General features: G+C 41.3%; 1 protein-coding gene across 1 annotated transcript in view; it reads left to right on the forward strand.

The window, feature by feature from the left end:
- The first annotated feature begins 3018 nt into the window (after positions 1 to 3018).
- The window catches only part of NRTN (neurturin), a 253877-nt gene continuing 236040 nt past the window's right edge, over positions 3019 to 20855 (forward strand). Inside the window, exon 1 of the mRNA XM_073598914.1 lies at positions 3019 to 4562. The gene's annotated coding sequence lies outside the window, so the exon portion shown is untranslated. The remainder of the gene's footprint in view (positions 4563 to 20855) is intronic.

The following is a 20855-nucleotide window of genomic DNA, read 5'->3' on the forward strand; positions in this document are numbered from 1 at the left end:
TTATTCAGATTAATAGGAGTAGGCTAGAAATAATTAAAATACAAGGTATAAAATATTATATGATTTTAAATTTGATCATAGATGCACTTTAAAAATCATAAGAGCACAAGGTCCTACCATGCAGTTGTGGCACACTGCATCCCAGGCGCTCTGACGTAGTGCATTGGAGTGCACAATGTGGAAGTGTAAATGAGCCCTACATTTTTGGATTTTTAGGATTATAGTTATCAATAAAAATTGTAAGGTATTTTTAGTCTTTTTAGTTAGCATGTTTTTTTTAAGGTATCCAAAAGATAAATATAGTTTATGCATTAGAAACAAATTCAGTTTAGATGGTAAAACATTATACTTGTTTGGTACGTCAGCATTTCATCTAGGTATTTTTACAAAAAGTCTGAAGAAAGCAGTCAGTGGTATTAATACTGAGAATAAAGAAGCCACAACCACTATATGTGCTCTCTGCCTAAAAAAAATTGTTTTACATTTTGGATGGTCAGGTTATGCTAAACTTTTGATGGGGTTGGCTTCTTGCAGCACTTTGTGTTCTGTTTCTTCAGTAATGACATGAGCGCAGTGCTGTATAAAATGGCTCGTGGCACTGAAGACATATGTATGTAGAGCAGATCCCTTCCTTGTTCTCAGGCTTGGTCTGCAGTCTTTCTGCTTACAAAACTGTATAGTTCGGACTAATGACATTCTAATTATAAACAAATCAATGTGTGCATGGTATTTGCATTGGTCCATGCCTGTTACAACATCTCTTTAAGCACAAGTATTGACTTGGTGTCCCTGATTATGCTAAAAGAATTGCATTGAAAAATAATGCATATAAAAACATCAAACGTTCTTTAAAACAATATTTCCACACAATCTTCACCAGGGATTTACATATTTTTCAATTGAATTTCGTTAAAAATTGTGTGAAATAATTTATAACTAGATTAACAATGATAACAATAACATTTGCTTTTTATGTCTGAAAATAATGTTATCATTTCACTAAAGATTTTAATGCATGGATCTACTTTAATATAAGTATGTATTCTAATTGATTTTTCACTAATTTGTATGTATAGATCAATTGGCAAAGATTATCACACTAGCTTTCATTCCCAGAATACACCTTCTGGTTGGTGTTAACTGTGAGGTTTTATTAGGTGTCTACTGAGGAGAGCAGAAAAAAGGTGCTTTTCCAGGTGGTGCTAAAATTACAATAATGAAACAAAATAACAATTTATGAGCAATAAAGGCTTACAGTGATTACGTGTCTATTTCATATAAAACATATATATATAATTCCACACTTGTACAGCTTTTTGGTATGTAAACTAGAACATTTTGATGAGAAAAATGTTTGTTCTAAAATTATAAACACAATAAAAAAAAAACGTAGTCAATTTACCCTACTGTGTGTTACAAGTACTGGTACCCTTTAAAATAAGCTCTCATACAGTGTCCATGCAGTGGCCTCTCAATAAAGTTTGCCTAAAATGTATTGTAATATTTTCGAAAGTAGACTGAAATTGTTATCCTACCAGAGTATAAGGCTAGGTTGACACTAGTCTGCACTGTAAAATGCAGCATTTTACTGTGGTGGCTACTGCAGCTCTGGCAGAGAGCTGAGCACCTCGTCACACTGTTTGTTTGTTCTTTTTCAAATTTATTTGAAGTGTCACCTAGTGAACTTCATTCATGCCACCACTCAGCAACGCAACACACCGTGGCATTCAGTGTCATCCTGTGCAATGCAGAATAATGCACACTTGCTGTATTTTTGCACACTACAACTCACCGTACATTGCATCAGCATTTTGGTGTGAATATGTATTGGTTGAGGTATGAAGGGTAACCATGAAACCACATCCCTAACCATCAATGATCCATCTAAATGGGACTTTGAAGGTGCCAAATACAAAATATAAGTCTAATGTTTCAATAATACCCTTGTACTTTATTCCATATACAACTGTTTTCTATGTGTTCTAGCTGTAACCTGCATTTATCCAGTGCTGAAAAACTACAGGTCATTATTATTATTATTATACAGGATTTATATAGCGCCAACAGTTTACGTAGCGCTTTACAACTCGAGGGTAGACAGTACAAATACAATACACTTTAATACAGCAGGAATCAGAGGGCCCTGCTCCTTAGAGCTTACAATCTAAGAGGGAAGGTCAAGAGATACAAGAGGTAATAACTGTGGGTGATGTGCTGATTGAGAAGATAAATGTACAGTTGTTAGGTGGGGGCCAGATAGGCTTCTCTGAAGAGATGAGTTTTCAGGGATCGTCTGAAAATGGATAAAGTAGGAGAAAATCAGACGGATTGGGGTAGAGCATTCCAGAGGATGGGAGAGGCTCTGGAGAAGTCCTGAAGGAGAGCATGAGATGAGGTCATAGGTGTGCGCACAGGGTGTGCCAGGTGTGCCCAGGCACACCCTAATCACCCCGTGCAGCACAGAATTCCCCCTACTGCCCTGCCCCCCACCTTCCCCCCACAGTGCTGCCAGCTCCCCTTCTCTCCTCTCCCACTGTCTGTTGCTAAGGGGATGTTTTAGGATGAGGGGGGAAGGGGCCAGTAAATATGAAACCCCGGCCCCTTCACTTTCTGAATGAACATTGTGAGTGATTGTTAGTGTGTGTTTGAGCTTTGGGGTGCACACCCTAATGCAATAGGCTGGGCACACCTATGGATGAGGTGACAAGGGAGTTTGAGAGCAGGAGGTCTTGGGAGGAGCGAAGAGGTCATCACACATAGTGTGAATGAGCCCTAAGAGGTAAGATGGTTTTATGTGTGCATTACACCGTTTACGGAACAGTTGGGGATATATTTACTAAAGAGGAATAGGCTGTCCATTTTGCAAGAGAATTTTCCTTTAGCTTGGTGAATGAAATTAAGCTCTGCTGGCTTCCATCACATGTGCAAGGAAAAATATAGTTTTTTTTTTTTTTTTAATTTCCCTTGCACATGATTGGTTATTCTTTGCAAAGCCACGCTAAATGAACATTCACATGCAAAAGATACTCAATCAACTGCAAAGAAAAAAAATAAGTAAATAAATAAATTATATATTATATATACTATATATTACTTTAGACAAAAATGTTCCCTTGCAAAAGATAATCAAGTTCAAAGAAAAAAAAAATATATATATATATTTGTGTAGAATATAATATATATATATATATATATATATATATATATATATATATACAAAAATGTTCCTACAATAGAAAAGACTAATTTCAAATGATTCTCTCTCCATCACTAGGTCAATTGCTTTCATGTAAAATCGATCTGGTTTTATTCTGTGCATATTGGATTTTTCAGTGTAGCATTAGAGTGAATAAGCTAATTTTTCTTAAGCATCGATAAGCAATACCTTAAAGCATATATTCCTCTAATAGTCAATTATGTCGCTGATGCACATCAGACATAATTAGGCAATTCTGCAATCCATTAAGCATGTCAATGTCGCTATTGCTCTTTGATGTTTAGGATGCATTTAAAAGAAGCACCATAGTTATTGGAAACTGAATTTCAAGCACAGTGAGTTGCAGGACACATAAGTGGCTCAGGGGTTAAAATGTCATATTTTCTGTAACATGATATTGGCCAGCAGGAGGAGTTAGTGAGAAAGATTAAAGTTGCGGGAAAAAAGTCAGGAAGGAACCTTACACACACAGATACACACTTACTATACACACACACACTCACCCTCCCACCTCCAGTCCTCCCTTCAAAAGAAACTCTTTTTCTCCTTCCAGCAAGGTTCTGGGTGGCTGAGAGAAGGAGGAAGATTAAACATTAGACTACTGCTAAAAATAATTAATCCTACAGCAAGGGAGGCTGACAATCATAAGGAAGAATATTCCTAATGTCTTTGGCATGCCAATAAAACCAAATTACCCAGAAGAAGAAATTAAGAGGGATTTATAATGAGCTTATTACAGGATCTTTTCTATTGATGGCTGAACTTAATATTTGGGGCATTTCTGCAGAGCTTCAATTTCATGTGAAGGATAGATCAGCTTAAGAGGGAGAAGTGAGTGTTGCTTAATGTGTTAGACACATGACATGCCTCCAGAGACACGTATGCTAATCAGCTGCACTTATATAATGAAGCTGCGATAACTTCTGACAGCTCTTGGATGGAAACAGCAGACCGGAGAGAAAATATTCACTGGATTTACTAGGAGTTACAAGAAGACTAAACAAGGATTTAATATATACCACGAAACAGAATTGCTGATCGGATTTAAAAAAAAAAAAATATCCTTGAGATTATTCGGCTTTTATAGAGTCTTGCATCAAAGGCAACGTTGGAGATGATGGGCAGTAAGTGGCTGTCATGATGAGAGGTTTCTCCTTCAAGATTTTATAACCTCTGTAGAGGTGCCTAAGCAACCTTTGCAATTGCTCACTTGACTGTCCCAATGGAAGATACAGACCTATCCAAAGTCACTCCATCTTTATGGCTTGGTGCTTACAATGTTGGATCTGATATAAGTACAGGAGACCCCGATATTCAATAGCAGTCTGGAGGGTCCAGCCTAAAGGTAAGGAAAACTAGAAGAGAGGCAAAAAAAAAAAAGCACACTGTTCCCTTTTAATCTTGTGCTTTCACACTAGGACTATCCTAGCAGCTCTGCAAACAATAAGTTCTGCTTAAGAATGTGTGTATGTTTAATACAAACCATGTCCTAGCTATATATATCAGGTTTCTGTGTGCACGTAATAATTTACAACATGAAAGGACTGAAAAACATCTTTGCATTCTCCAAATATTCAACACAAATGCTGCTGTCTTAAGAGGATTTCACTTAAAGCTTTTTGTACATCAGCCTACAGAGTTGGTCTGTTTGTACTCCAAAAGGCATTGCGGTTTAGGCTGATTATGTGTAGTGTACTATTAATTATTGTAAATCTCATCACCTTGTAACCAGTCTTATTACTCCTGACAAAGTGTACTGATTTAGTTGTCACTTGTCATCATGCAATATGTTAAACAGTTGTCTTGTCCTGTCTTGTGGCATCACTTGTGTTCTCAGTAAAAACCCATTTTCTCAATAACTATACATCCTTTACCTACAATGACCTAGGTGATAATCTTCACTTTATATTACGTAAATTTACTAACGCACAAGTATCAGGGAAAAGCTAATTCTACCCTCATACAGATAGTGAAAAGAGATGGACAAAATGTACATGATTTATTTAGCAGAATTTATAACAAATACTTTATTTATTTTTTCGTTCAACCACATTTCTAATATTTCTTAAAACTGAACGCAAAGGAGACTTTAACCAAGATATTGTTATATTTGCCAATATGTGTGGAAATAATTCTTAAAGACACTTAGCAGCTGAGCCGATGCATGTGGGCTTGTTGCATGCAATAGTAAGAGGATCACAAAACATGTCATCACTGGCTGTATATGTTTATTAAAATATGAACATTTTCTTCAAAATGTGCTTTTTAATAGATCTAAAAAATAAAAAAAAATTATAGATGTTAAAAATGCACATGCAGAAAGTAGGGTATATTTGGCCCATGAAACCAGGGCTAGCATTTACAATTATGATATCCTTCGGAATTGAGAGGAGTTTTAGATATTAGTCGCTGTTTTTACTAATGGCAGAGCTGACACAATTATTTGTGACTGAGTCATACTAAACTGTTTTATTTATTTAGGCAAATCCATATTCCACTCATCAAATAGTAGAAACTAGGGAGAGTATGAAAATGTAAGTCATTAAAACCAGCAGATCTAAGAAGATGTCTTGTCACAAAATGTATGATGTCTAGGGAATTGGATGAGACACAATCAGAAGATCAATGTTGTTAAATTAATAGGCATAAAATACATCTATCACTTTACATACAAGTATGGGTATAGTATAGTATATCCTTTTGGGTATGGCAGAGTTAAAAACAGTTGTATAAAGGCAGGTAGCAAATGCTGGTTCATCTCTCTATGCTTTCTGCATGGACTTCACCTTCAAAGATTTTATCCTTTAGATATGTTACCAAAATGGAAAGAAACAACATGAAATATGGCACTGAATATGCATAAACTTTGGCTAGTAAAAACTTAAAATTACTCTGCCATAATAAAATTTTAAACCAACCCAACCTGATACACCTGCAATATGCAAATACTGACTTTTATTTAAGTCAAAGCTGTGGTACACACCAACGCAACAGTGCAATGTTGCTTATTGAAATACAAACACAAGTCATGCATAATTCAAAACTGAACCTCAAACTTAGAATGAAAGTAAAACTACCAGACTATGTACAATATTCTCAAAAGACTACACGTGGTTAGGCCAGCTGTTAATATTTGATCTTGCAACAGTAAAAACTACTTGTGTTTTCACTGTGTTGTGCTCCTACCTAGTGAAAAAGAAAAATATCTTCCAATGAAAGTGATTTCCAGGCATGCTGGTCGAACTGAGTAACATACACCTGTGTCCCCTATGTGACTGTATTATAGCCAGCATTGGTCTAATCATTTGCCTCACTGCATGACTAGCTAAATGGATAACACATTGAATAATAAAAAAAAAATAAATAAAAAAAAAAAATTCTACAAATGGAGCCATTAATAGTTTTACCAAGTATAGTATCTTTACTAGTGAACACATTGTGGCTCAGTGCTTCTATGACTGTTTGTGGTATCATTAGCACTTACAGAGTATGAGAATGGCATCAAGCAGAATAGGGAGACTTTTACAGAAATAAGAGATTGGATAGGGCTAACATACAGTACTTTGGCTTATCCCCTGATAATATTCAAAAACCAAATGCAAACTAGTCTTGTTACTGTGTTTGCAAACCTGTTATGGTTTAGAGATGTGTGCTACAGGTCCACCTTTTAAGTTGTAAAAGTCCATCCACTACAATAAAGGAATGCTAGAATAGCGTGAGTCTGACAAAGTGCATCCAGATAATTTGGATACAGGAGATGTAATGGTAGCATGCTTTGCATCTGTCCTGATAATCTGTAGCAAGAGGACACATTCCATGGAAAACCAGCAGACTCTCAACCTGCCCTGATCATCAGAGTCAAATTTTCAAACAAATGTACAATATCGTCAATGGAAAACATCAATGCAATAGTCATTATGTTGCTTAGAAAACCAGCATTTTTAAGGAAAAGTTTAAAACAAATGGAAACATTTAAAGAAATCTGTTTCTAACAAGTGTTCACTAGTTAAACAACATAGGTGTTTCACTAAGAATATCAGTATTTGGATTAATGTTAAAGCCCATCTAAGGGAAAATATTTGTGCCACCACATTTCCTCCCAATCATTTGCATTTAAAATTCCTGAATCAACCATCCTAATCAGCCATGTGCAATCAATCTGCATCTAGGAATAGACATCTGTACCTAACCACAGGTAACCCTTGGAGGTGCAGATACATACATATAGATGCTTAAAGCATTGGAGAGCTACGGCTCCTGTCAGCTTGTCATTCAGTTGTACACGCTGAACACTGACTTCTGATCGAAACACCTGGGGTTCCAGCCGCAAGTATCCACAGCATACTTTCTGCATGAATCTGTAGGAGGACACTTTTTCCTAGCTTTTACTTATTTTTTTTCAAAGGAATTAAAGGGTAGTAGGGAAGGGGGGTCTGGCATTCCCAGATTCCGGAAATCAGCTTTCAAATTTGGCGCTAATTTACCTCTATCTACATGGAGAATAATTATCTTAAAGCGGAGTTCCAGCGAAAAAAAAAAAAATTGTGTACTATTTTTAGTCTTAACATAATTTAAATAAAAGTATACAATGATCTAGATTATGTATTTAAATAAATAAATTCCTTACTGTAAAATTTTTATCCTCCTTATTCGGCCGTTTCCATCGTTGATGTGGGCATATGAAGCCCAATCGCGATTTCCTGGAATGTGCATGGAGAGGTGCATGCTGGGTAACCAGCATGCACCTCTCGATCTCGCGCATGTGTGATTTAGCGGCGAACGTAGCGCCGATTGTTTGTAACGTTGCCATAGCAACGGGCGGCGACGGAGGAAGGTCCCGTTCCGTTGTTTTGACAACGTAACGCGATAACATTCCCTCGGCGCTGCCCAGTGACTCCTGGGAAATGATGACAGACATCTCCCAGGAGCACTAGCGAGCACGGGCGTAAAGGGAAATGACGTCAGGCGCCAGGAAGAGGTAGATTACGAGGGACCCCCTAGCAACAGACAAGAAAAGGTGAGTAAAAAAAAAAAAAAAATTCCACAGGTTATTATTTAGATTTAATGCAGCAGAATAATGTAAAAACAAAATTATGACTGGAACTCTGCTTTAAGCGTTCCAAGTGTATCTAAAATCGAAAACTAAACTTTTTTCTATAGGAAACTTCTAGAAATGTTAATTGAGCGTACCTTATATACTTTTTGTCTGGAATTACAAGTATCAGTGCACTATGTCTGCCTAATGTTTCATAGTTGTATATCCGCAGTGTGGAATCATCTCAGGCATTGTAGACCGTGAACATACTAGTCGTTGTGCGAGATTTGGAGTGAGATTTGGTGATGTCACTGCTGTGTTGCTCATTGTTTTCCTGAGGAGTTGCTGGAGAGGAGGCTGTAACTGAAGGCCTGCAGTGGTTTATTTAATCTGTGGAGCTATGCTTTCTGCTTCTCTCCTACTGCTTCTTGATCATTGCTCAACCAGTCATCGAAGAGCAGTTCTGACATGAGGAAGCAAAGCTGTGCTCCTCTACCAAGATGGCTTCCTAAGTACAGATACACAGCTTAGAACATGATAGACATGATATGGTTAGTAAAGAGATGATGATCAGATGCAGGGAGTCTACAGACAATGCTGATGACTGTTTCTCTGCTCTATGTTTGCCATCTTTAGACAACTTTATTAAAAGGAGTGCCTCTTTAACAAAACACTGAGCATGTAGCTTCCATGCAGTTTATGAAAAACGGTTAGAGATTTAAATAAATCTTGGCTGAACCTGTACATGTTTGGCAATGGCTGCATAACCGTGTGTCACATTGTTCCTGATCACTCAGTTGAAATGGCAATTCATCTTAAAGAGGATATGTAACAGGTTTGCTTGACAGTAACCTATACATACCTTTGTCCTGCTCCCTACCCCACAACAATCCCCCAGAATTCCTGTGCAAGCCAAAATCTTCTCAGGAATGTGTACGTTTCCCATGGGACAAAGCTTAAATCTAGTGGTTGGCACCAAGCACTGTACTGTGGAAAGCAGGGGGAACATATTTCTCCATACTGAGAAGTAACAGAGATTTGCTAAGCTCTAGTGGTAGTGGTATCAAGCAACGGAATACTGCGCTTGTGTCGGGTCCAGGAGAAGATCATCACCCAGAAGCCAGAAGTAGAGATCAGGATTGGTCTTTTTGGTCATACAGAAGTAAGAGTGAAGGGTAAAGCTGTGGCAGAACAAAAGCATTTTCTGATTAGGATTCCCCTATGTTTATCTGGAGGATTGATCGAGTGATTGCTGGAAACTCTTCTTGATTGGAATGATGCCCAGTGCTTTTTATCAATAGCGTTCTGGTGAGTGCATACTGGTGAAGGAAATGCACTGGAGTCACTTTATATTTTTTAATTTCCGCACTGGGAAGTGTCACTACCTGTGGACTTTTCTTCAATTGCTATAACAATTTTTGTACTTTGTGGACTTTTTGATTTGTATGGGAGTTCTTCTATGGACACTATATAAACGCTGTTATGGTGTGTATTAATTTATATTAACATTTACTTTTTATGTTCATTTAAGATATATTAAATGATTGCTAAGAGTTTTTAGTGCTGAACTTGTTTGAGTTTTATTATTATTTATTAGGTTGGCCACTTTTTGTACTAGCGGCTCTATCTCCCCAGCGCTCGCTGATCTTTCACCATTTTGTCAACCATGTTTCTTTTTCTAGCCCAGGGAAAATACAGCTTCACATTAATGGTTTTGCCACTCAGAAGCACACACTCAGCTATTTTTAATAATATGTGGTGCTAAGCTTTACTACGAAGAGGGGTTAAGTAGGCCAGATTTAAATTTTGCATCATTTTATTATATTACACTGAAAAGTTTATAATTTTATGTATACTTTTTTTGTATTGATACAGTGCATGTTTGCTGTAATTTTTTAATTTCCGAAACCTGCAAAAAATGGTGCTTTGCAATAAGGATTGATTATGATGAATATCATATAAGATACTGGATAGAAAATCGGATGAGCAAACTGAAATATACACTATATTGTCAAAAGTATTGGGACACCTGCCTTTACACGCACACAGAGGTGGCTCTCTAATTAGGCAAATTAGGCGGCCGCCTAAAGTCTCGCACTCCCAGGGGCCTCGCAGCCGCCTAATTTGCCTAACGTGTGTGGTGAGTTGGAGGGAATGTCCTCACATCAGTGTCCCCGTCTTGCGTCCGGGGCTGCAACTAGTTTTCCCCTCCCAGGGTCACTGACCACTTCAGCACTGCCAGAGGTCGCAGGGTCAGTTGGTGGCACCATGTACTCCTCTCCCCTAGCTCCTCCCCTCCTGCCTTGCACTGCGGATCTCCAGCCATGTACAGAGCTTGCAGCGGCTGAGCAGCTCCCTGATCTCCTCTGCAGGATGGACAATCATGATCTTTAATGGAGGACCTGCCAGAGCTGGAGCCTGGCGATCATTCAGGAGCCAGTCTGCAACATCCTTAAAGGTACAGCATGTACGGTCCTGCCCGATACTTACACATTCCGTGACCTCACCTCCTGACTGAGGGCGCCCTGAGAATTACTGCTGCCTTCCGCCTGTGACCGCACACACAGCCCTGAGTGATGATATACTTGCCATCCCGCATATGCCACCTACTGACCCCCTGCCACTATCATCCTTCTCATCATCCCCCTGTTCCTGTCATCCTACCTCCTGTAATACTTCCCACTGTCAGCCTCCTACCAACTTACCCCTGTGATCATCTCCATCCTCCTCCTAATCCCCCTGTTCCTGGCAAACCACCACCCTACCATCATCTCTGCTGTTACGCTGTACCCCACTGCCAGCTGCCTACCACCTTGCCTCCTGTCATCATCATCCCTCCCATACCCCACCACTGACATCCTACCACCCTTCCTCCTGTCAGCATCATCCCCCCCGTACCCCACCTCTGACATCCTACCACCTTGCCTTCTGTCATCATCATCCCTCCCATACCCCACCTCTGACATCCTACCACCCTGCCTCCTGTCATCATCATCCCCCCGTACCCCACCTCTTACATCCTACCACCTTGCCTTCTGTCATCATCATCCCTCCCATACCCCACCTCTGACATCCTACCACCCTGCCTCCTGTCATCATAATCTCCCCCCTGTACCCCACCTCTGACATCCTACCATCCTGCCTCCTGTCATCATCATCTCCCCCTGTACCCCAGCTCTGACATCCTACCACCCTGCGTTCTGTCATCATCATCCCCCCGTACCCCACCTCTGACATCCTACCACCTTGCCTTCTGTCATCATCATCCCTCCCATACCCCACCTCTGACATCCTACCACCCTGCCTCTTGTCATCATCATCTCCCCCCCGTACCCCACCTCTGACATCCTACCACCCTGCCTCCTGTCATCATCATCTCCCCCCTGTACCCCAGCTCTGACATCCTACCACCCTGCGTTCTGTCATCATCATCCCCCCGTACCCTACCTCTGACATCCTACCACCTTGCCTTCTGTCATCATCATCCCTCCCATACCCCACCTCTGACATCCTACCACCCTGCCTCCTGTCATCATCATCTCCCCCCCGCACCCCACCTCTGACATCCTACCACCCTGCCTCCTGTCGTCATCATCTCCCCCCTGTACCCCAGCTCTGACATCCTACCACCCTGCCTCCTGTCATCATCATCAACCCCCCATACCCCATCTCTGACATCCTACCACCCTGCCTCCTATCATCAACCCCCCCGTACCCCACCTCTGATATCCTACCATCTTGCCTCCTGTCATCATAACCCCCCCAACCCACCTCTGACATACCACCACCCCAACCCCTGTCATCATCATCCTAATCCCTTCTGGTACTCCACTACCAGCTTCCTACCACTCCACCCCCTGTCATCATCCTCCCCCCGTACCCCAACCCTGACATCCTACCACCCTACCTCCTGTCATCACCACCCCCCCATACCACACCTCTGACATCCTACCATCATGCCTTCTATCATCATCATCCCCCCCGTACCCCACCTCTGACATCCTACCCCCCTGCTTCCTGTCATCATCATCCCTATGTACCCCACCTCTAGCATCCACCCCCCTACCCCTGTTATCATAATCCTTATCTTAATTCCCCCCTGTACCCCACTGTCAGCTGCCTACCACCCCACGTCATCATCATCCCCAATGTAACCCACTGCTGAAACCTACCACTTCACCCATTGTCGTCAGCATCCCCATCATCCCTCTCCACCCCACCTCTGGCATCCTAGCACCCCACCCCCTGTCATCATCCTCATCCTAATCCCTCCTGGTACTCCACTGCCAGCTTCCTACAACCCCACCATTATGTCATCATAATCCCCGGTAACCCAACCCTGACATCCTAACACCTTGCCTCCTGTCAACATCCCCATCATCCCCATGTATCCCACCTCTAGCATCCACCACCCTACCCCTGTTATCATCCTTATCTTTATCCCCCCTGTACCCCACTGTCATCTTCCTACTAACCTACTGCTGTCATCATCATCTCCATCCTTATCATCCTTATCATAATCCCCTGTGCCTGGTATCCTACCACCCCACCCCCTATCATCTTCATCCCCCCCGTACCTCTCTGCCAGCATCCTACCACCTCACCCCCTGTAATCATCTCCCCGTACCTCTGACATCCTACCACCCTGCCTCCTGTCATCAGTATCCCCATGTACCCTACCTCTAGCATCCACCACCCTACCCCCATTATCATCATCCTTATATTCATGTGTGTGAGTACTTGCTTGGGGGAACTGGGTGCAGACAAGTCAGATTACACGCTGCATATTTTCTGCCTATCCGAGGGGACTGTACATCTCGCGGGAGCGAGTCCTCCAGAGAGGGCGCCATCTGCTGAAACTGTCCAATGGGGAAGAAGTACCTTTGACCGTCTCACTGCCGAACACCAGGAGTCCGGACACGGCGGGGAATCCACCGGGATTGGCCAATCCACGCTGTACAGAGGGACGCCCTACTGCCAGTGGGACACCTGGATACAGTCCACCACGTGGTTATTTGTTTATGATCCAATACGCTGCTTAGAGGATCGCTTCAGTGCTAGCTGCACACCCGGATCTGGGTTCACTACATGCCTGCTTTGCTTACGATCTGGTAAGAGCATATTTTAGTCGGTGGAGGATCACTGTGAGGGGTGTTTTCATTTCTTACCTTTTCACATTGGCTTTCATGGAGAGCTATCGGGGGACTCTTCCCATCTAAATAGAAGATTTTTTAGATTTCTAAGTTCATGGACTTTACTATTACTTTGCACATTTATGTTTTGATGCAATTTGATGTCACCATATATTTATTTCTGCATTGATTGATTTCTATGCATTTTTCACATCTACGGTATAGCACAGTTTTTTCCTTGTTGTTTTTTGTTTATTGTGAATATTTCACAGTTGAACTGCTGCTTTTTGGAAAGGTTTTTTAGGATAGTGCGGTGTTTCTTTGTTTTTCTTATATTCATCCCCCCTGTACCCCACTGTCAGCTGCCTACCACCCCACATCATCATCATCCCCCCTGTACCCAACTGCCCAGCACCGAATCCATTGTCATCAACATCCCCACCATCCCTATCTACCCCACCTCTGGCATCCTACCCCATCATCATCATCTCCCTGTACCCTACCTCTGGCATCCTACCACCCTATCTCCTGTCATTATCATCCTCATCCCTCCTGTATCCCAGCTCTGGCATCCTATCACCCTACCCCCTATCATTATAGGGGAGATAAGATCTCATCCTCTTCCCAATGCTGCCACCATCACCCCAAACTGCATCCTGTCATCCAACCAACAGTTGCATCACACACCATAATACTGCCCTGCCACCCAGTGAGCAAACAATCAGTGAGCGATAATAATAAGTAGTAACCCATAGCAACCAATCAGTGAGTGGTCAGATCGTTTCGAACGTGATGACATATGACCGGACTAGAAAAGGAAGTTCAATAGCCAGTAGCCAATAGCTGCCCTCGCGTTGTTTTTGGTCCGTCGGACTAGCATACAAACAAACGTTTTTTTCGATAGGTATAGAGTCCGTCGGAAACATTTGAAACATGTTCTATTTGTAAGGCCCGTCAGATTTTTTGACAGAAAAGGTCCGATGAAGCCCACACACGATCGGAATGTCCGATGGATTCGTTCCGTCTGACCTTTTCTGCCGGAAAGTCCGGTCATGTGTACGTAGCATTAGGGCCCATTTACATTTTTGTATTTTGGCAATGCGTTCTACGCATTAACATGCATTGTAATAATGCATGGCAATGCACCTGCTCTATGTGCTGTGCGATGCTGTGCTATTCATTCTAAATGGTGCTCCTGAGGTTGGGTGTTAATGGGCAAACTCTGTTGGGGAATGTAACATCTGTCTTTTTATAAACAACGAATTTTAAAGAAATCAGATTTCATTCTGAAGAAGACAGGAGCCCTTGTTGAGGGCAAATGTCATGCTATAGGTTGAAAATGCTGAGAAATCTAGAGTCTGCAGGGCGCTCAAAGCAAATGTGTCTCTGCTTCTCCTTCTTCTAGTAGGGGACGGAGGCGTGTATAGAGCAGGGATATGCAATTAGCGGAACTCCAGCTGTTTCAGAACTACAAGTCCCATGAGACATAGCAAGACTCTGACAGCCACAAGCATGACACCCAGAGGCAGAGGCATGATGGGACTTGTAGTTTTGCAACAGCTGGAGGTCCGCTAATTGCATATCCCTGGTATAGAGGGATCATCTGTCTGCACTGTCTGTGGGGGGATCGTCTGTGGCTCTAGTGTTTGGGACTGCTGCAGCAATGTGATGTTACCATGTTAGCCAGGTGAGAGTTTGCTTGTCATTACCATAAGTCCACCTCTTATATCATGTCTACATAGTCTCTGACCATCTCTTGTATCATGTCTGCAGTCTCTGACCATCTCTTGTTTCGTGTCTGCAGTCTCTGACCAGCTCTTGTATCATGTCTGCAGTCTCTGACCATCTCTTGTATCATGTCTGCAGTCTCTGACCATCTCTTGCATCATGTCTGCACAGTTTCTGACCATCTCTTGTATCAAGTCTGCAGTCTCTGACCATCTCTTATATCTTATCTGCAGTCTCTGACCATATATTAACCTGACCTTCATGTAAATGGAGAAATATGGTTTTTGACTTTCGTTATAACCTAAATACATTGCTAGTAGCAGCTGCACAAATTTTATCTATATTTGTGTGCGTGTAATATATATATATATATATATATATATATCCTAGTTCATAGGATTTAAGGCTATTAATATATGCAATTTATACAGTTCATTTCTATTGCTTGAATTATTTTTCCCATTATGGGCATGAGTGGGGCCTCATGTCTAAGATTGGCCTAAGGCCTCACAAAGCCTAGAGCCGCTTCTGCACGCACATGAACTTTAATGGCATCCCAGTCTTAGCCCACAGGGTTCAATATTGAGTTGGCCCACCATTTGCAGTTATAACAACTTCAACTCTTCTGGGAAGGCTGTCCACAAGGTTTAGGAGTGTGTCTATGGTAATGTTTGACCACTCTTCCAGAAGCGCATTTTTGAGGTCAGACACTAATGTTGGACGAGAAGGCCTGGCTCGCAGTCTCTGCTCTAATCCATCCCAAGGTGTTCTATCATGTTGAAGTCAGGACAGTGCAGGCCTTCACCCCAAACTCGTTAATCCATGTCTTTGCATGTTCCAGTCTCCATTCCAGTCTCCAAACAATGCAGTTCCAGTCTCCATTCAGTTTTCCATCCTTTTTTGTAGCTTTTTTTCCTGCTCACAGCACAAAACTAGTAAAGCTAATTGAAACGGAATGAAGACAGATCTTACGTTTTCCATCTGCTCCCCATTGACTACACTGCAACAATGTAAAAACCAACATAAATATTTTGTGTCTTAGAATGGAAGAAAAAGAATGAAAAAATATTGCTTATGGTGATATGAACAAACAGAAAAAAATACTGGTATACCAATTTTTTTTTTTCTTTAAAGAACAAGGACTGAAAATGGATTAAAGACCGAAATAAAAAGAAATATTGGCACATACCCTTCATTTTTTTTATTTTTTAGGGTCTCTGAATATCAGTTTGTCATTGTTATGTCCCCCTGGAAGTGTGTCTAACTACTACCCAGCAGATTAAGGAACATGTCTGACAACTCTGGGAGACCTCAAAATTGGATCTGGCCCTAAAGGTCAGGTCTTGTATTTGTAAGAATCACAAACGATAATAGTACAAGAAAATTAATATATATCATAAAAACAGTACCCCTTTCACACTGAGGCAGTTTTCAAGCATATTAGCACTAGAAATATGCCTGAAAATATGCTGTCCGAGTGTAAAAGCCCAAGTGCTTTTACACTGGGGCGGTGCGCTTGTGGGGCGTTAGAAAAAGTCCTGCAAGCAGCATCTTTGGGGTGGTTTGAGAGCGCTGTATACAGCACTCCCAAACTGCCCCTGCCCATTGGAATGAATGGGCAGCCTGAAAAGCGATTCAGAAGCGCCGCAAGACAGGCGTTTTTAACCCCTTCCTTGGGGTTAAAAGCTCCCCCCTAGCGGCCAAAAAGCACAGCTTAAACAGCGATAAAGCGCCACTAAAACAAGCTCTGTGAAAGGGGTCTAACCAAAAGCATGAAAAGGATTGCAAGCCCATTGCAACAGGAATCCTAACCTATACAGCATTTCAAGTAGATAACACCTATGACAAATAACAAATAACATAATGTATGTCATCTAAAAGTAGAACAGAGGAGACAAGAAGGTGAGGAAAGGGGAATCCTGTTACTAGATTGCAGTAGGGGATATGCAGGTTGTGGATATGGTGTAGTGTAGAAGATAAGCCAGAGAAAAGGTGGCCAGAACAGGGACAGACGTTGACTAGGAGGGTGAAAGGTGGGGTGGGGTGGACAGGAGGGAAATGGAGCAGGGTATAGAAAAAATAAAGTAAGGGAAAAGAAAAAGGGTGGAGGGAATGGGAGGTGGGGTCTTTATCTGGGGAAAATAAACCAGTGATGAATGGGACAGCAAGGTACACCAACATCCCCAAGCGGCTAGAAGGGCATGCTTCTATGTGGTGGAAGTATTCCATGAAGTGGTTGGAAGTGGGTGGTAGTCAGAGTCTATATTGAAGGGAGAGTTTGTAGTCTATCCAGTAGAACTGAAGTGTTCTTCCCCATCCTTCAATTAAGACATACGTTCTTTGATTATAATAAATTCATTAATTATTGCGAGCCACTTTGTAGGCCTTACTTTATAGGGGAGTAGGGTGAAAAGTAGTGCTAGGGGCTCATTAGCATATCAAAGGAGAGCTCACATGTGCAAATTTATATGGATTGAAAAAAGTTTGCTTTCCTAATCAAAGTGATACTGCATTCAAGCTGGAGTAGCCTTCCATAGGAACATAATGGTAAATAGGCGAGAGGATGCCATTTAGAGTCCTACAAACTCTCATGCACAGCTCTGATTGGCCCAGGTAGGTGGGAGGGGGCACTCACAGAATTGTGCACATTAATTGTCCCAGGCATTAGGGCTTCATCAGTATGCCTACATTCTCCCAAGCACAGTTTGTAGATGTGTTCATAGCATAGACAAATATTCCTGTTAGTGAGCATGGATGTAAATACTCATTGGCACCTTACTCTGTGCTAAATGAACCTTGGCTTTTGCCAAATACAAAATTGGTTATATTACATATACAGTATCTCACAAAAGTGAGTACACCCCTTACATTTTTGTAAATATTTTATTATATCTTTTCATGTGACAACACTGAAAAATTACACTTTGCTACAATGTAAAGCAGTGAGTGTTCAGCTTGTATAACAGTGTAAATTTGCTGTCCCCTCAAAATAACTCAACACACAGCCATTAATGTCTAAACTACTGGCAACAAAAGTGAATACACCCCTAAGTGAAAATGTCCAAATTGGGCCCAATTAGCCATTTCACCTCCCCAGTGTCATGTGACTCGTTAGTGTTACAAGGCTTCAGGTGTGTATGGGGAGCAGGTGTGTTGAATTTGGTGTTATCGTTCTCACTCATTCATACTGGTCACTGGAAGTTCAACATGGCAGCTCATGGCAAAGAACTCTCTGAGGATCTGAAAAAAAAGAATTGTTGCTCTACCTAAAGATAGCCTAGGCTATAAAAATATTGCCAAGACCCTGAAACTGAGCTGCAGCACAATAACCAAGACCATACATGGTTTAACAGGACAAGTTCCACTCAGAACAGGCCTCGCCATGGTCGACCAAAGAAGTTAAGTGCACGTGCTCAGTGTCATATCCAGAGGTTGTCTTTGGGAAATAGACATATGAGTGCTGCCAGCATTGCTGCAGAGGTTGAAGGGGTGGGAGGTCAGCCTGTCAGTGCTCAGACCATACGCCGCACACTGCATCAAATTGGTCTGCATGACTGTCATCCCAGAAGGAAGCCTCTTCTTAAGATGATGTACAAGAAAGCCCGCAAACAGTTTTCTGAAGACAAGCAGACTAAGGACATGGATTACTGGACTCATGTCCTGTGGTCTGATGAGACCAAAATAAACGTATTTGGTTCAGATGGTGTCAAGCGTGTTTGGCGGCAACCAGGTGAGGAGTACAAAGACAAGTGTGTCTTGCCTACAGTCAAGCATGATGGTGGAAGTGTCATGGTCTGGGGCTGCATGAGTGCTGCCGGCACTGGGGAGCTACAGTTCATTGAGGGAACCATGAGTGCCAACAGGAAGATGGAGGAGCGCAAGGTCTCTAACATCCACCAGCTCCATGATGTCATCATGGAGGAGTGGAAGAGGACTCCAGTGGCAACCTGTGAAGCTCTGGTGAACTCCATGCCCAAGAGGGTTAAAGCAGTGCTGGAAAATAATGGTGGCAACACAAAATATTGACACTTTGGGCCCAATTTGGACATTTTCACTTAGCGGTGTACCAACTTTTGTTGCCAGCAGTTTATACATTAATGGCTGTGTGTTGAGTTATTTTAAGGGGACAGCAAATTTACACAGTTATACAAGCTGTACACTCACTTCTTTACATTGTAGCAATGTGTAATTTCTTCAGTGATGTCACATGAAAAGATATAATAAAATATTTAGAAAAATGTGAGGGGTGTACTTACTTTTGTGAGATACTATATATATATATATATATATATATATATATATATATATATATATATATATATACATCGTATTTCAATGAGTTTTACTCCTATAGCAACACATTCCATATTTTTCCTGATTTTATGTTATGCGATACTGATTAAAATAACTGTGGTATAAACACACACTTGTGTTGAGTGAATGTACATGTTTGTGCTCTGGTGCTAGACTAATTCCATAGCCATTGTTCAGGTAATTACTGGATGTGAGTTTCTTCCCCCTTGAGCAGTTAGTCAAAGATTGATTGGTAGCTAGAGGTTGCTCATAGCCATATGATCACTTTTTCTAATCTAACCATAATCAGCCAAGACAGATGATGATCATTTTACATCTAGGAGTAACTTCGAATGTCATGCTCCATCATAAAGAATATCGGTCGTTTGTTCCCTTCTTGATCATCTATAGTGAAACAATTACACAATATTTGTTAATTAAAGCACCACCTAAGGGGTCTGGTGAAGCAAGTGATTTCATGTATTTTGTTTGTCTCTGAAAGATGATTTGTATGAAAAATGATTGAAATGCCACCAGTCAAATCTTTCAAAATATTTTGTCAAGTATATGGTTATTTAAGACATTTACCCTTCCATATTAATATGAATAACTGATCATACACAATACAAATTTCCAGTAACTTGAAGTATATTTCTGTAATACCCAGTATCATCACATATGTGTGTATAAGTAGTGTGTTTAGTAGATAAGACCATTATTGTTTATGAAAAGATTGTTCAAGAAATTGTTCACAATTGCACTAATCGCATGGCTGCTGGTGTGTGCTGGGATGACTCAGTGCCAAAGCGTAGATAATGGCACATCGTACTTTATACTTTTTTTTGTTAGAACTTTATTGAAGTGTCACAAGTAACATTTCCTTAAAGTGTATGCTGCCCCAACATTTCATATTCCTGATATGTGTCTGTTGTACCATGTACTTGATGTACTTGTTTTCAAATGTATCCTATTCTCTTTGTATTTCTTCCTTTGTGTGAAATTTCTGGTGATCCTGCCAGTGCCCCTGCTATTCTATTTTAAACTGACTACACTAAGCATAGAAGCACATCCTTCCCAGCATGGTCAGTTGTCTTGCTGTGCTGGGAGCACAGACTGCCTGTCCTATAATGGCCAAAACTTGTGCTTACAACCCCCCCCGCACAGATCTTTACGGAGAAGATGAGTGCATTGCTCTTTATCTGCCTCTTGCTGGCATGCCCCCTTGCCACTCCAACCTCTCTAAGCCCCTAATGCAGCTGAGAACAGAAGTTATGTGATTACTTATAAAAAAAGGAAAAAAGTATTTATAATGTGTGTGTGTGTGTGTATATATATATATATATATATATATATATATATATATATAGAGAGAGAGAGAGAGAGAGAGAGAGAGAGCACTCTGAAGTTTAGGCAGGGTTGCTCCTAAATTTACCTGCCAGGTATAGTTGCC

The sequence above is a fragment of the Aquarana catesbeiana genome, linkage group LG01, assembly GCF_042186555.1.
Source record: "Aquarana catesbeiana isolate 2022-GZ linkage group LG01, ASM4218655v1, whole genome shotgun sequence".
NCBI classification, from domain to species: Eukaryota; Metazoa; Chordata; class Amphibia; order Anura; family Ranidae; genus Aquarana; species Aquarana catesbeiana.